Here is a 14,137-nt window from a genome sequence, read left to right on the forward strand (position 1 = left end):
GGCACTGGTGGCTCACAACTGTAATACTAACTACTTAGAAAGCTGAGATCTGAGAATCAGTTTGAAGCCTACTCAGCCAGACAAATCTGAAAGACTATTATCTCCAATTAGCCTGCAAAAAGCCTGAAGTGGAGGTGGCTCTGTGACAGACAGACTTGAAAGAAAAAGCCAAACAAGAGTGAGAGATTTTGAATTCAAATCCCAGTACCAATACAAAAAAATCATGGTAAACTTGGAGCAATACCAATGACTGTAAACAATCAAATACAATACAGTTATTTCAAAGACAGAAGTAGACTTCTGTATAGTGACAGGAAAAGATCTCTAGGATATGCAATCGGAAAAAAAGGAAGGTACAGGAGATTGTTTTAGCACACTACCTTTGGTGTCAGAGGATAGACAATCTTTATTCCCACTTGCTTGTAGATGACACAGTTGGGGAAGTGAATCTGGGCAGATGAAGGATAACAATGAACAGGAAACTTCCCTGTTTTCCTACTAACTGGTTTTTAAACCTTGTAAATAAACTTCCTACTTAACAAATAGTTGAAAAAGGAAAATAACTGCAGAGAAAAGAAAGGATAAAGACATAAAAAAGCCAGTAAATGTGGCCTCGGAAAAATTCAGTAGAAGCCACATTGGAAAGCATTAAAGAAGATACAGATAGAAAGGAAATAGACACCTAGGACATACTAGTAACATGAATAGCATGCCTGTGTGTAATGCATATATAAGCATCTTCAAAAAGGTACACAAGGAGTTGGTAACAGAGCACTTAGGTGATATAGGGACATGGGTGAATATATATATATATATATATATATATATATATATACATACATACATATATACATATATGTGTATATATCATAGAGCTTACCAGTTTCTTCAAAATTCTCTCTCTATAGATCAATTTGATAACTGTTTAAAAAATTGGTTAATTCATGAAAAAGTAAAATGAAATTGTGTTCTATAAATACTTACTACTTCTCCCCCAAGCAACAATTTAAACAAATAGACTTCAGCAGATAAGAGGGAAGGGAGGGCAAAAGGGAGTACCCTTCATTTAAAATTTGTTGGCAAAGATAGAGAAGGGATAAGTTTGGATGGGTCAAGAAGGTCAGGCCTAGTGCTTTGTTTATTGCTTGCTCCCCTCTCAATTTGAGAAGCAACAGGAGCATTGGGGAAAACAGGAATTCTACAAATCAGATAAACTGAATTTTTAATACTAGCTCTATAAGTTAAAATGAATTTTGGCAATTTAACTTCAATGTCACTATTTTAGTACCTCTTATTCATTATATTATTTTTCCTAAGAATCTGATCTGTCTTTTTAATGACTTCCCAATGACAGGCCTGTGAGACCCACCTATGCCCAATGCTATGGTACAAATAACATGGTCACAGCAATAATTAATGGTGGGATTAGAAGAGAGTATGAGGAATAAAAAGAGGACTTTAAGAACATTACTTTGTTTCTCAATACTTCACTCTTTTCCTCACTAACATCAGAACAGTTCTGCCTAACTATGGCAGTGATTGGAAAATTAGAGATTATGCATGTATAATTCCCAGAACACGATAAGCATTTAATTAATGGCAACTTTTATCATCTCCATCCCATAGTTAAAACTCCCAAATAGCAATGTCAATTTTCTATTGCACATTTCCATTCCCTTACCCCTTCCAACCAGCCATCAAAACATAAAAGCACATCAGCTAGCCCTTTGATTTTTCCAGCACCTATGAGGTCACCCAAAGAATTCCCTCCTGCCCTTTGAACCTTTAATTCCTTCTCAAATGATTTACTGACTGCCTAGCCTCCAAATGACCATGCTAGTAGCCATGTCCTTTGTATCAGAGGCTCTATCCCTTTGATGAAAACACTGTTCCAATAAGGTTTACCATTCCCACACCCTTAGGATCATGGATCTATGATGAAAATTTCAATTTTGGAAGACTTTAATGGAAATGGCAGTAAGAAGTAAGTGACCATTCTTTGTATCTTCCACCAATGTATTCAAAGACCAAATTATGTCCTCTTTAAGACTTCCTCAGATTATTCTTACTTCTTTTATACAAAATTGATCCTGAGGTTGGGAAGGTGGCTCAGTGGTAGAGTGCTTGCCTTGCATGTATGAGTCCCTGGGTTCAATTCCTCAGCACCACATAAGCAGAAAAACCTGGAAGTAGTGCTGTGGCTCAAGTGGTAGACTGCTAGCCTTGAGCTGAAGAGCTAAGGGACAACACCCAGGCTCAGAGTTCAGGCCCCATGACTGACAAAAAAAAATGATCCTGGCTGGAGGCATCATTCAAGTGGTAGAGAGCCTGCCTAACAAGCTGAAGGATAGGTATTTCTTAGGGTCTTTTCTAGGCCTGTTCTGGAAAGTTCATTCCACTGAGTCAAACTCTCCACCACAAGACTGGGCAATACCAAACTAAGATACATACTCCAGTGTCTTAAATTGTCACAGTACTGCCACTGTGAATTTCAACACTGAATCTCAACTTGTGTGCTTTATTGCCCTGACACAACCCGGTTGACTAGTACTGAGACAGCCACTAATGAGGTGAGACCCTCTTAGGAAGGAGAATGGAGTCAATTTCTTTTGGTCCTCCTTGATATTCTCAGTGCTGAGTAAAAATAGTAAGAAAAGGAATGTCATGGTCAAATAATGAGGACACTTAAGGCATTAGGTATAAATACCAGACAGTGACTCACTTCCAAGGCCAGTCAGACAGAACATGCCAGAGCTTGCTTAAGTAAAAGTGAAAAATGCACACATGCAAGTGTGTGCATACACACACACACTCACACACACATGCGTGTGCACACACACACACACTCAAGTATGATTATTTAAAGTTACCACCTTTCAGTTGAAGGAGTAAAACACTTGAATCAAGCACAAGGTACATACCACACCCACTCTGAACACATAGCAACAAGTGGGGTAGATGTTATGCTAAGAGTCACAGCAACGCTTCCCAACAGCATGAGGAATCTGTAATCATCTGCCAGCAGGCCTCTCCCACATGCAAGCCTGGGAAACTCAGCTCACACATGAGCTGCAGAAGCAGCCAGGAATTTGGGACAAACAGGTAGCCACTCCATTCCTCCACTGCTGTGATCCCCCCTTCTCAGTGGGAGTTGCAGCTGGGGTCCCTCTCCACTTCCACTCTGGGTTCTCTAGCTTATACAAAAATGTTACACAAAAATTGGGAAACCCAACTAGCATTCCCAGATCTGCAAGTCATATCATCTTTCTAACTTGGGATTGGGAGTAGGAAAAGATTACCAATTATTAAAAACATTTTTTTGTTTGACATATCCTACATAGTTTCTCAACCAGCAAATTATTGAGAAGAGTCTACTCTGTACTCTATATTAAGGATGATGGATATATAGAAGATATAGTCATTGTCCAGGAAGGCAGCTGAAAAGATGTTTACTGGAAAATCAAGACTCCAGCTTGCAAATAGCAACTAGTCAATTCCTCCAGAAGTCAGAGAGGATCCCTAGGATGGTTGGAGCTGAGGTTTCAAGGCTAGGCCCAATGGAGGAGGGCAGAGAAGAGAGGAAGTGAAGGCCTTCCAAGAATGAACATGAAGCCATCACTAGAAGGAACATCAAGATTTAAAAATTCAGGACAGAACTTCCCAATGAGCTTAGGGAAACAGAAGAAATCATTCTGCTTGAAAACCTGAGACCTAGAAGGGATGCTGGAAAGTTAAATCAGTTAGAGAATGCTCTCTAACACCAAGCAAAAGTAATTTGGATCCTATTCTACAAGCAGCAGGGAACCATTAAATGATTTTAAAGGGGGAGGGGAGGATCAAAGGGAGGGAAACCATTGATGAGGCTACTACACTAGTGTAGTTGTTCTAGGAGGAAGCTTATTCCTGCCTATTCCAGCTCTTGCAAGATCTTCCTTCAAAGCTGCCCTTTCCCATCTGAGCTCACCATCTTCCAGTTCATTACCATGCATCACTTTTGAGTTGGGAGATATCAATGAAGTTTTTTATTCTGAATAAGACTCCTAATGTTATACTGAATAGGGAATTTTTTTTATTTTTTTTTAAAGGAGAAGCTTCATGTGAATCTCCCAGTTTAGATGGACAGAAAGATGATGCATCATTTCCATTACTACAGTAGCATCAGTTGGTTTAGTCCCTGGGGTACCTCTTCTCTAAGATCCCAACAGAGAAAGAAGGGAAGGGGAAAGAGGAAAAGGGAAGGGAAGAGAGGGGAGGCAGCATTGGGCAAACCTGATTGTCAAGGCTTTTTTAGGGCCTGTTCCAGATCACTGTCACTTACAGGCTTAAACTAGAGTTCAGCCTTAAATTAGGGCTCCAACCCAGGGCATGGGAGATGGAAGGGCCCCACCTCGGTCTTAGCAGTGGGAATTAACTCTCCCTGATCCTTAATTCTTTTGGCTTTTATTAGTGGCTGGAAGGGGAGAGGGATGTAACCCGAACCCTAATGCAGCTAAAAAGGGCTAAGAGCCAAAATCTTCCTTAAGCAGATACAGTATGTGCAGAGACTGGGCAGGTTTCAGAACATTGCACATTTCTTGAGCCAAAGATTCGGGAAAAACACGAAAATTACATATTGAGCCCTTTACATCCAGAAGGGGTGGGACTTATCCTCCCAGCCGGGCTCACCCAGCAGAGTAGTTAGCAAGCTAGTTCTTGTAAAAGCCAGAGAGCACTCAGGCAAACTTTTTCACCCGAATCTCCCCTGCAGCTAGATATTTCTATCTATTGTAAATATAAAGCACAAGTGATTTCACCTGGTTCCAGAGATAAGCCAAAGAAAAGAACCTGTGTGATCATTAGTTTTATTGCACAAAGCATTGTTCTACAAACAAGTAGGGAGTTAATTTAGACTAAGTGCCATATCATATGCATCATTTTAATATTCTGAATTTCAGTTCTTCACTCTGTAGCAAAGTAGACGATATGGCACAAAAGGAATAAGGCACCAAGAAAGCTAATCCAAGAAAGATGAAGGGAGCTAGAAGGCTTGAGTATACCTAATAATGGCCAGAGACAAATATCACATTTTCCTACCACGGCTAGGGTATTGATCAAACAATTACTCCCAATTTGCAAAAATCTCAATAATAAAGCAATATTTTCCAGTCAGTTTGCAGTATGGTGAGTTTATCACCTCCTAAGACAAATCATACCAGCAAGGTTAACAATGCTTCTTCAAAGGTTACATTGAAGAACCACTATTACTCTGAATAACAATGATATCCACACATTTTTCATACTACACAATAGCAGAAAGAATAAAACTTGGAACAATGAAAATGCAACACAGACTTGAACCTCCAGTGGTTTGAGGTTTGCTTCACCAAGCCACCACATTTTTATTTTTCGTATAAAGAAAACAATCCTTAAACATCTTGGCACATCAACTGGTATTTTTTAACAGGCTCAAACCATTTTAACATGTCACTCTGAGGTTTGGCGTTTTGACAGTTCTCCTTTTTTTATTTGTTTGTTTGATTGATTTTTTCCACTTTCCCATCACTAGAAAATTCCTTAAGCTGTAAAAAAAGAACTCCAACTTTGAACACCTCAGAAGACCAAGTGTCCTGCAGATTGGAGAAGATAGCAAGACAAAGCGGTAGTCTGGAAGGCTCCTTAAATAACAAAGCAGGCCTGTTTCCCACTTCTAGGGGGCAAGAGATTGTCTCACAATTAACTGATTTCTACAACAATCAATCAATAGATTACTAAATGATGTGTGTGGGTGTGTTGACTATGAAGTTCCTCTCGTAATGATTTGTTGTTTTAACTAGCCAGGCCCTTAAGTAAATATTAACACCTTCCTTCCAGCCCCAACTGCCTAAGGATTACCTACCTGACTTGATGGTTCAGCTCAGAAGGTCCAAAAATGAACTAAAACCAGTTCCCCTTCCCGATCCCTATCATCACTCAGATTTTTCTAGATTAGAAAATGCCCTCATATCTGATCCCTACCTCTGCCTCATTTCTTCAGTTATATGCATTATCACTAACCTCTGGTAAAACTTGATAACACATAACAAGTCAACACATGGCAAAGATGGCCGATTTCTTTGAACTGCTCCTTTCTGTCTATCGTTCATGTGACTGATTACTATAAACCAGCACTTTTTTCTTAGAGTGTGAAATTTCCAAGTGACATAAAATAGATACCTACTTCTAAACTTGCATCCATTCTATAGCCCCGTCTTCTGGCTTCTCCATAGTATGTGGCTCAAATCCATGACCCTTGGTACTCCATTGTGCAACAATCAAGTAGCTCTCCATTGATTCTCTTATTCAGCTGCACAAGCAATATGACATGGGACAAGTTGCCTAATTTCCCTATGCCTAAATTTCCTCATCTATAAAATGGGGTTGATGAATGAGCTATTATTAGCCAGGCACTGGAGTGGCTCATTGCTGTAATTCTATATATTCAGGAAGCTGAGATCTGATGATCTCGATTTGAATGAAACTGGTCCAGATAGAAAAGTCCATGAGACTCTTATATCCACTTAACCAATAAAAAGTCAGAAATGGGGCTGTGGCTCAAGTGGTAGAGCACCAGCCTTGAATAACAAAAGCCAAGTAAGATCACAAGGCCCTGAATTCAAAACTCAGTACCAGCATAAAAGCAGATAAATAAATTAGTGAATAAATATTAAGTTAGAAAACCTGTGCCTGGCCCAGAGCATGCACTATAAAAGTATTTGCTAGAAAACAAATTAAAGTGACATCCATAAAGCTTTGTGCTGGTTTCATCGGCCATAGAAAGAAGAGCTTGCTCATGGAACAAGCAATGGATAAAAATTGGTGAATTAGTAAGAGAATAAATGAACAAACAACCCATATGTCACTCTTCTGCTGTTTGCTCACTGCAAGGTAAACAAATTAATCTCAGAGTCTTGTATGAGTCTTCAGGACATTTTTTTCAGTGCTTATACTAAGCACTGAAAATACTAAGTGGAATGAGCTCCTTTCTCTGTAGCCTAAATCCCATTTATCCATCTCTTCAGGCCCAGCTCCAATTCTTCTTCCTTACCACAGAGCTCCCAACTACATCAACCACAATGAAATCTCTTCCCATTGAATACATGTTGCTCTTAGATCCTATCGCATAGTTTCAACACCTAAAGCTTTTCCTGCAGTAAATGCCACTCTTCAACAAACCTGTCATCTCTTCGAGAATCCAAGGACCAGATCTTCGGTGGCCTGCTCTTAAATTCCCTAATTTAGGGATAGCACTTACAAAGTGCCCAACAAATCTGTGTTGACTGGCTGATGGATGGATGGACGGATGGATGGATGGACAGATGGACTGAGGGCTTAATTGAGAGCTGTTAAGACAGCCAAACAAGGTTTAGCATAGCTTTTCAAAGTGCTGGTTGTTTGGACATTAGCCAGAAATCATGTCTGCTCTTACCACTTCTGGCAGCTGCAGACATTACTCTAAAGGTACCCTGCTGTTTCACAGAACTCTCAGTGATTCAGTAACCTCAACCACTTCATTTTTCAAGTTCAAAATTCTCTGAAGAGACTTTATCTTTAATAAGGGACATCTGAAGAAATATTTTTTCTTAAATCTTATACACCTCTGGTAATTATAGGAAATAAAGAATAAAATGATTCTCCCTCCTTACTGGACAATAGGGCAAGTTTTACAATTTTCAGATTGGAAATAGCGAAACTGAAACACAGAGGAAAGCAACTTGCTTCTAAGTGGAAGAGTTATCAGGACTAAACTTCAGGTCTTCAGAAGCCTGGGGTATAGATCAGTATTCACCTGTCATGCACAAGGGCCTGGGTTTCATTCACAACTCCTTAAACTATCTCTCTCTCTCTCTCTCCTCTCTCTCCTCTCTCTCTCTCTCTCTCTCTCTCTCTCTCTCTCTCTCTCTCTCTCTCTCTCTCTCTCTCTCTCTCTCTCTCTCTCTCGTCTCTCTCTCTCTCTCACACACACACACACACACACACACACACACACACACACTACATCAGATGCTCTGAATCCTACTTAGCCCATTTTTTAATTAAAAAATTCTTTTGATCTTTATCTCTAAGGAAAGTATTAGCAATATTATCTGTTTCTTCATTAAATTTCATTCTTTTCATTTCTCTTCTATCTCCCTGACAGTTGGAGTCAGACTGAATATCATAGTTGTATGTAGCTCAGTGGTAATGTGCACTAGGCCCTGAGTTCCATCTACTTTCCTTACAACACATAAACAAAAACAAATAAATACATCATTAAATTAAATGAAAACAATACTCTTGTGGTGCTGTGGATGGAACATAGGACTTCACACATGCTATATCTGAATGATTTTTCAAGTCCCCAAAATAAATAAGTTTGAATGCCAGTTCTCCCACTTGTGTGATTTAAGAGTGTCACTTAACTTCTCCACCTCGTTCCCCTCATCAGTATAACTGGGACATCAATGTCTACCTCAAAAGTTACTACAAAAATTAGAAGAGAATACATGTAAAACATCTACAAGCAATAGTATTTGCCATGAAGCAACTACCTTTCTGACCTCACCATGTCTAGACCCTGACCACCCTTTGGGTTCAAGAAATAGTTAAAATCTGAGTCAAACTGCAAGGCTACCTTCAGTGGAAATCTGGAAGTATCCACATCCTTGTCTGATCTACTTTTCAGTCTGTCATCACAATCTTTCATAATTACCCACTTAAATTAAGAGAACTCCAAAGTCTCAGTCATTCCCTCCAAGAACAGGGAAGTCAGGCCTGAGGCCTCAAGACATCATCACTCACACTCTCAGTCAGAGACAAGATGCCATTAAAAGCTCCCTACCTGTAGAAGTTTTCTAGGGGCTTTTACTTAAACACAAACAAAAAGAAATGGAAAACAATGAGACAGCCCAACAAAGACAAGGCTTTAGCTTGTCATCCTATCATAAGCAAAGATGGGGCTGCAGCCATAAGACTCTAACCCCTTTCCCGAATAACTAGTCAAACCAGCTTTACTTCTAGCTCTACCTCATGTCACCTCCAACCCCCTACCCTCAAAAGAAAAATCAGTTTCTGATAGACCGTGAAAGGCAGGATAGGAGAACCATTCAAAACTTCCCTGCCAGAGGCTCAGGAGGAGAGGGAGAGGGAGAGGGAGGGAGAGGGAGAGAGAGAGAGAGAGAGAGAGAGAGAGAGAGAGAGAGAGAGAGAGAGAGAGAGAGAGAGAGAGAGAGAGAGAGAGAGAGAGAGAGAGAGAGAGAGAGAGAGAGATGTAACAGCTAGGAATCTGTTGAGTGGCATTAGGGTGGGGGCCAGAAGATCCCACAAAGGGTCTGTTCTCACTGGGCTTAACCCTTGATCCTGTCAAATGAGTCCCACCTCCCACATTCCTCATAGATGTAACATTAAAAGACTTGAGTGAAAGTTAACAGACCATGCCGGTCCCTGAGAACATACCAGGAAAACAGCCACTTCTGGAAAGATAGGAAGCAGTAATGTGGAGAAAAGCTGTAAGCTCTGTAAGCACTGTCTGCTGTCAGTTCGTCTTCATGCTTCCACAGCCCAGCTCAAGCACGAACCCTGGAGTCCTTAGCTAGCCTTCCATAAAGCAGAAACTTGCCCCATGGAGCATCTGAGAAGGAACAGGAGGGTACAGAGAGATGAAGGAACATGCCAAGAATGCACACCAAATTGGTGAGAGCCTATATGGAACATGAGGTGACCATGATCCTGTCCTTCACTGAAACAGGAAAGAGTGAAGATACAGTGTGAGAAAGTTTCCCTGATTGTGCTATAATTTGCTGAGTATCTTCAAAGTTACCAGCCTCAACTCTGTGAGCTTCCCTCACCCCCACTGGAAGTAGGGCTGAGGCAAGAGGGACCAAGCTAGTCTAGCAGACTAGAAGGGCCCCCTGTGACCAAAAAGGGTGGGGGAAAGCTAGGTTTGGAACAGAGGGCAAGGCAGCCAATGAATGAACAAAGAGGCAATGATAATTGAATGAAAGAATCTAAAACACAGACTTCAGGCAATGGGTACCAGTGGTGGGGCTGTGAACCAAGGGCAAGACTTGAAAGAAGGACAGCCTAGCTGCATGGAAAATGGGTCTCTGTTGCTCTTAGGCAATATTCATTCTGTGATCTAGCCTAGTCTTGGAGTAGGGGTGAGTGTGAGATGAAGCCAAAGGGAAAGAGTTCACTTTGAGATATCAAGTCATCTTGATCTTTGCCATATCAGTTCCAGTCCAGGGTGGCTCTGTGCCCAAATAAACATTCCAGTGTGATGTGAAGAAGAAAGTGGTCGTTCCTTGCAACAGTAACACACGACAATCTTTTTACCTATTATCTATTTGCACTGCACTATTTGTCTGCTTATGGAGACAAATTTATACCGCCATGCCAGTCTTTGGAATATGATCTTTAGCCAGGAAAATATAGAATCTCAATTTATTCATCAATGACTTAATTGACTGAAGTCTGTCTGAAGGGAGTATTTTTGGAAGCACCAAGAAATAAAATATTTGGCTCCACAGATGCTAAGTGAAAGTAATTCCGTACCAACATAATGACAAGGGTCAAGATTGTAAGATAACTCTCAGGTAAACCTGTAGTTTGGTTTCTGGGGAAAATGTAGCCATGTACATACAACTGGTACCAGCATTATGAATATAAGCACCTTGAACACTGATATTAGTAGAAATCCTAAAGTTACCCAGATCTGTGTAATCGTATTATCCAGCACACTTCTTCCTAACTTATGGATGTATTGTTTCCAGGAATACCTTTTGTAAATAAGTAGCTTGGAACTTTGAATACCAGTTCCTACAAACAGACTATTATACATGATAGCTATGTTGAGCAATTTTAATTCAGACACTATGGATTAAATAGGACTCACCAGAATTGGTCTCATTCTAATCATTATCAAATGTGTCAGTGGGACAAGCTTCCTAGATTTCAAACTTTCTTTTTCCTAGAGACCTCACCCTTCAATAATGTTTTATATCAAGCTCTAGTGCAATCCACTTCTGATCAGGGCTTTAGTACTAAAGAAAAGAATTTTCATCATCAGATCAAATGATAACTGGTATATGTAGAGACATGGTCAGACAAGACTATGGGATGGGTAACACCTCCACCTGGAATGACTTGTGAGTATTCTAAATCCAGACAGAGGACCCTAGAATACCAGGGTTTCAGGAGCATTTGCAGTATACAGAGAGATGGATATCTGATGGGGTATGGGACAGAGACTGCTGTCTCTATGGTTAGTATTTTCAATCTTAGAGACAACTATTTTTCCCAGAAGAGGAAAATTAAGTTCAGAGAGGTAAAAAGAAAAAATGAGATCTGGAATTCTGATTTTGACACTATTCATTAAATGCCACTTCCTTCTTCCATTATACAAATTCCTCTTCTGTAACTTAAGAACCTCTTTGTCTAAACATATATGCTCCTTGAAGTTAAGGTTTATGTCTTCTCTCTAATCTCTCCTAGAATGCCTTTCCCAAGGCTAGCCTGGGCTATGAGTAGAGGCAATTCTAAATAAATAGTAAGCTATGAAATGTGACCCTCACAAATTATTACACAGCTGTCTCCCATGCCTATATAGAGACTCTGGGCAAGTATGGATTAACAGCAACACAGATAATTCCATTAAGAGGCTTTTCCTCACACATCATATTGGTATGACATGGCCATCAAAAAGAACTAAGTGGCCTTCAGATGCATTTTTTTGTACCAGTACTAGAACTTGCATTCAAGGCATGAGAACTGTCCCTTAGCTTTTTTTCATTCAAGCCTGATGCTTTACCACTCGAGTCACACCTCCACTTTCCGGTTTTTGCTGGTTAATTGGAGTAGCATGGACTTTTCTCCCCAGCCAGGTTTTGAATTGCAATCCTCAGATCTCAGCCTTCTGAGTACCTAGGATTACAGGCGTGAGAGTCACTGGTCCCCATTTTAAGCTGTATTTTAAAAATGGTTCAAGGGCAGAGGCTACAGGTTGACAGTGGAACACATAGACCTGATCCAATCTCAAATACACTCTCACAGAAAAAAAGGTTATTCTGTGAATTTACTACATTTCTCTGTGTGTTCCATAATTTATAAGGCACATGGACAAGCTGTAGAGGATTCAGAGTGGGAGACTAAATCCCATATCCCATAAGAAACAGTTGAAAAAGCTGGGGCTGTTAAATCCAGAAAAGGGAAACAAAGAGATAAAATCTTTGTTTTCAGTTCTCCCAAGTACTGTCCTAAGACAGAAAAAGTCCTTATTGGGGCTGGGAAGGTGGCTCAGTGGTAGAGTGCTTGCCTTGCGTGCATGAGGCCCTGGGTTCAATTCCTCAGCACCACATAAGCAGAAAAAAGCTGGAAGTGGCGCTGTGGCTCAAGTGGTAGAGCACTAGCCTTGAGCTGAAGAGCTGAGGGACAGTGCCCAGGCCCAGAGTTCGGGCCCCACGACTGGCAAAAAAAAAAAAAAAAAGTCCTTATTTTGTGTGGTTTTGGAAGGTTGGGCTTGGCTCCACAGATTATAGGCAGAAGGAAAAGGATTCTCTGTGTGCTGGTCCTGGGGCTTCAACTCAGGGCCTAGGAGCTGTCCCTGAACTTTTGTGCTTAAGGCTAATACTCTACCATTGGAGTTACAGCTCCATTTCAGCTTTTTTGGTGCTTAATTGGAGACAAGAGTCTTAGAAATGATCCTGCCCAGGCCAGCTTTAAACTGCAATCCTCAGATCTCAGCTTCCTCAGTTGCTAAGACTACAAGTGTGAGCAACCAATCCTAGTGAAGGAGAATGACTTGAACACACAGAAAAGCTGCCCATAGGTGAAATCTTCCAACAACAAAATAGACACTTAGAAGGATGTGAGCTCCCCCATGACCACTGAAAAACATGCTCAGAGACTTTGCACAAGAGGCTCTGAAAATTGTCCTACAGTAGGTGACTCAGAGAGTCTATGCTTCTAGATGTCCACTGAAAAGAGCACTAGTGCAGAAGGACTGTGTTAAGACTGCCCTTTGGTACTTGGGGGTGGGTGGTCACTATGAGCAGCCCTTCACCTAAGTGCTACTGTTTATTTTTCTGCTATCCTTTATTAACTTCTCACAGATGGGCCAGCATCTCCTGGTTCTGAAGAAATCTAATTGGAAAAACCATGAGTTTCCCTCCAGATAATCTCCTCATAACCACCAATCTCAAGTTTGAAATTGTTTCTTTTCTCTTTAAAGAAATTCCTGGGGAGGGGGTTGGAAAGAGCAAAGGGGAAAAATCATTTAAAGTTTTTAAGGGACAATGCTCAAGTGTCTTCCAACTGGAGATGGATTATTTTCTTTGAGGTTTTGGAAAGGGAAAACCTTCTAACAGGATTGGCTCTTTTCCCTTCAGGGAGCATCCATGTAGATTTCAACAAGGTACCAGGCATATTATATATGCCAGAGCCTAAAGTCAGCCCGAAGTATTATCAGGTTTTTAGACATATCACTCACTATTTTTACCCTCCCTTCCTAATTCTGTGAATTCCTATCAATACTCCAAGATGCCCTTTCTTTGTAAGAGAAGGCAGCAGGTTGGCCAACTGAGGCAGTGCTGATTCTACAGGCAAAGACAGGGAGGGGAGCTGGGGACTTACACCTATAATCCTCGCTACTCAGCAGCCAGAGGCCTGGAAGTTTGAAGTTCAAATCCAGACCAGGCAGAAAAGTCTGTGAGAAACCATCTCCAATTAACCAGCCAGACAGGAAGTGTGACTCAAGTGATTGAGCACGACCTTGAGCAATAAAGCCAAAGGAGAGTGTAAGGCCTTGAGTTCAAGCCCCAGTACTAGTGTGCACGCACGCATGCATGCATGCACATGCACACATGCACACACATACACACACACACATACACACATACACACACACACACACACACACACACACACACACACACACACACACGGGGGAGGGGGAGAAATTCATGTACGTAACCAGGCTGAATTAAATTCCTAGAAATCATATCCCATAACTGTCTCTTTGGGACAGACAGGCTCTGGTCTGAGGGTTGATAGACACTATCATTGCTTATATAATTCAGCCTCTGCACACAAGAACTCAAGAGTCACCATCAAGTTTACTACGAGCCTCAAGACAACTCTCCTATGA

General features: G+C 40.9%; 1 protein-coding gene across 1 annotated transcript in view; it reads right to left on the reverse strand.

Annotated features, from left to right (window-relative positions):
• Shroom4 (shroom family member 4) overlaps window positions 1–14,137 on the reverse strand; it is a 216,970-nt gene that overhangs the window by 197,973 nt on the left and 4,860 nt on the right. The window lies entirely within an intron of this gene.

This window comes from Dipodomys merriami, unplaced genomic scaffold, assembly GCF_024711535.1.
Source record: "Dipodomys merriami isolate MVZ:Mamm:240054 unplaced genomic scaffold, mDipMer1.0.p SCAF_171, whole genome shotgun sequence".
NCBI lineage: Eukaryota > Metazoa > Chordata > Mammalia > Rodentia > Heteromyidae > Dipodomys > Dipodomys merriami.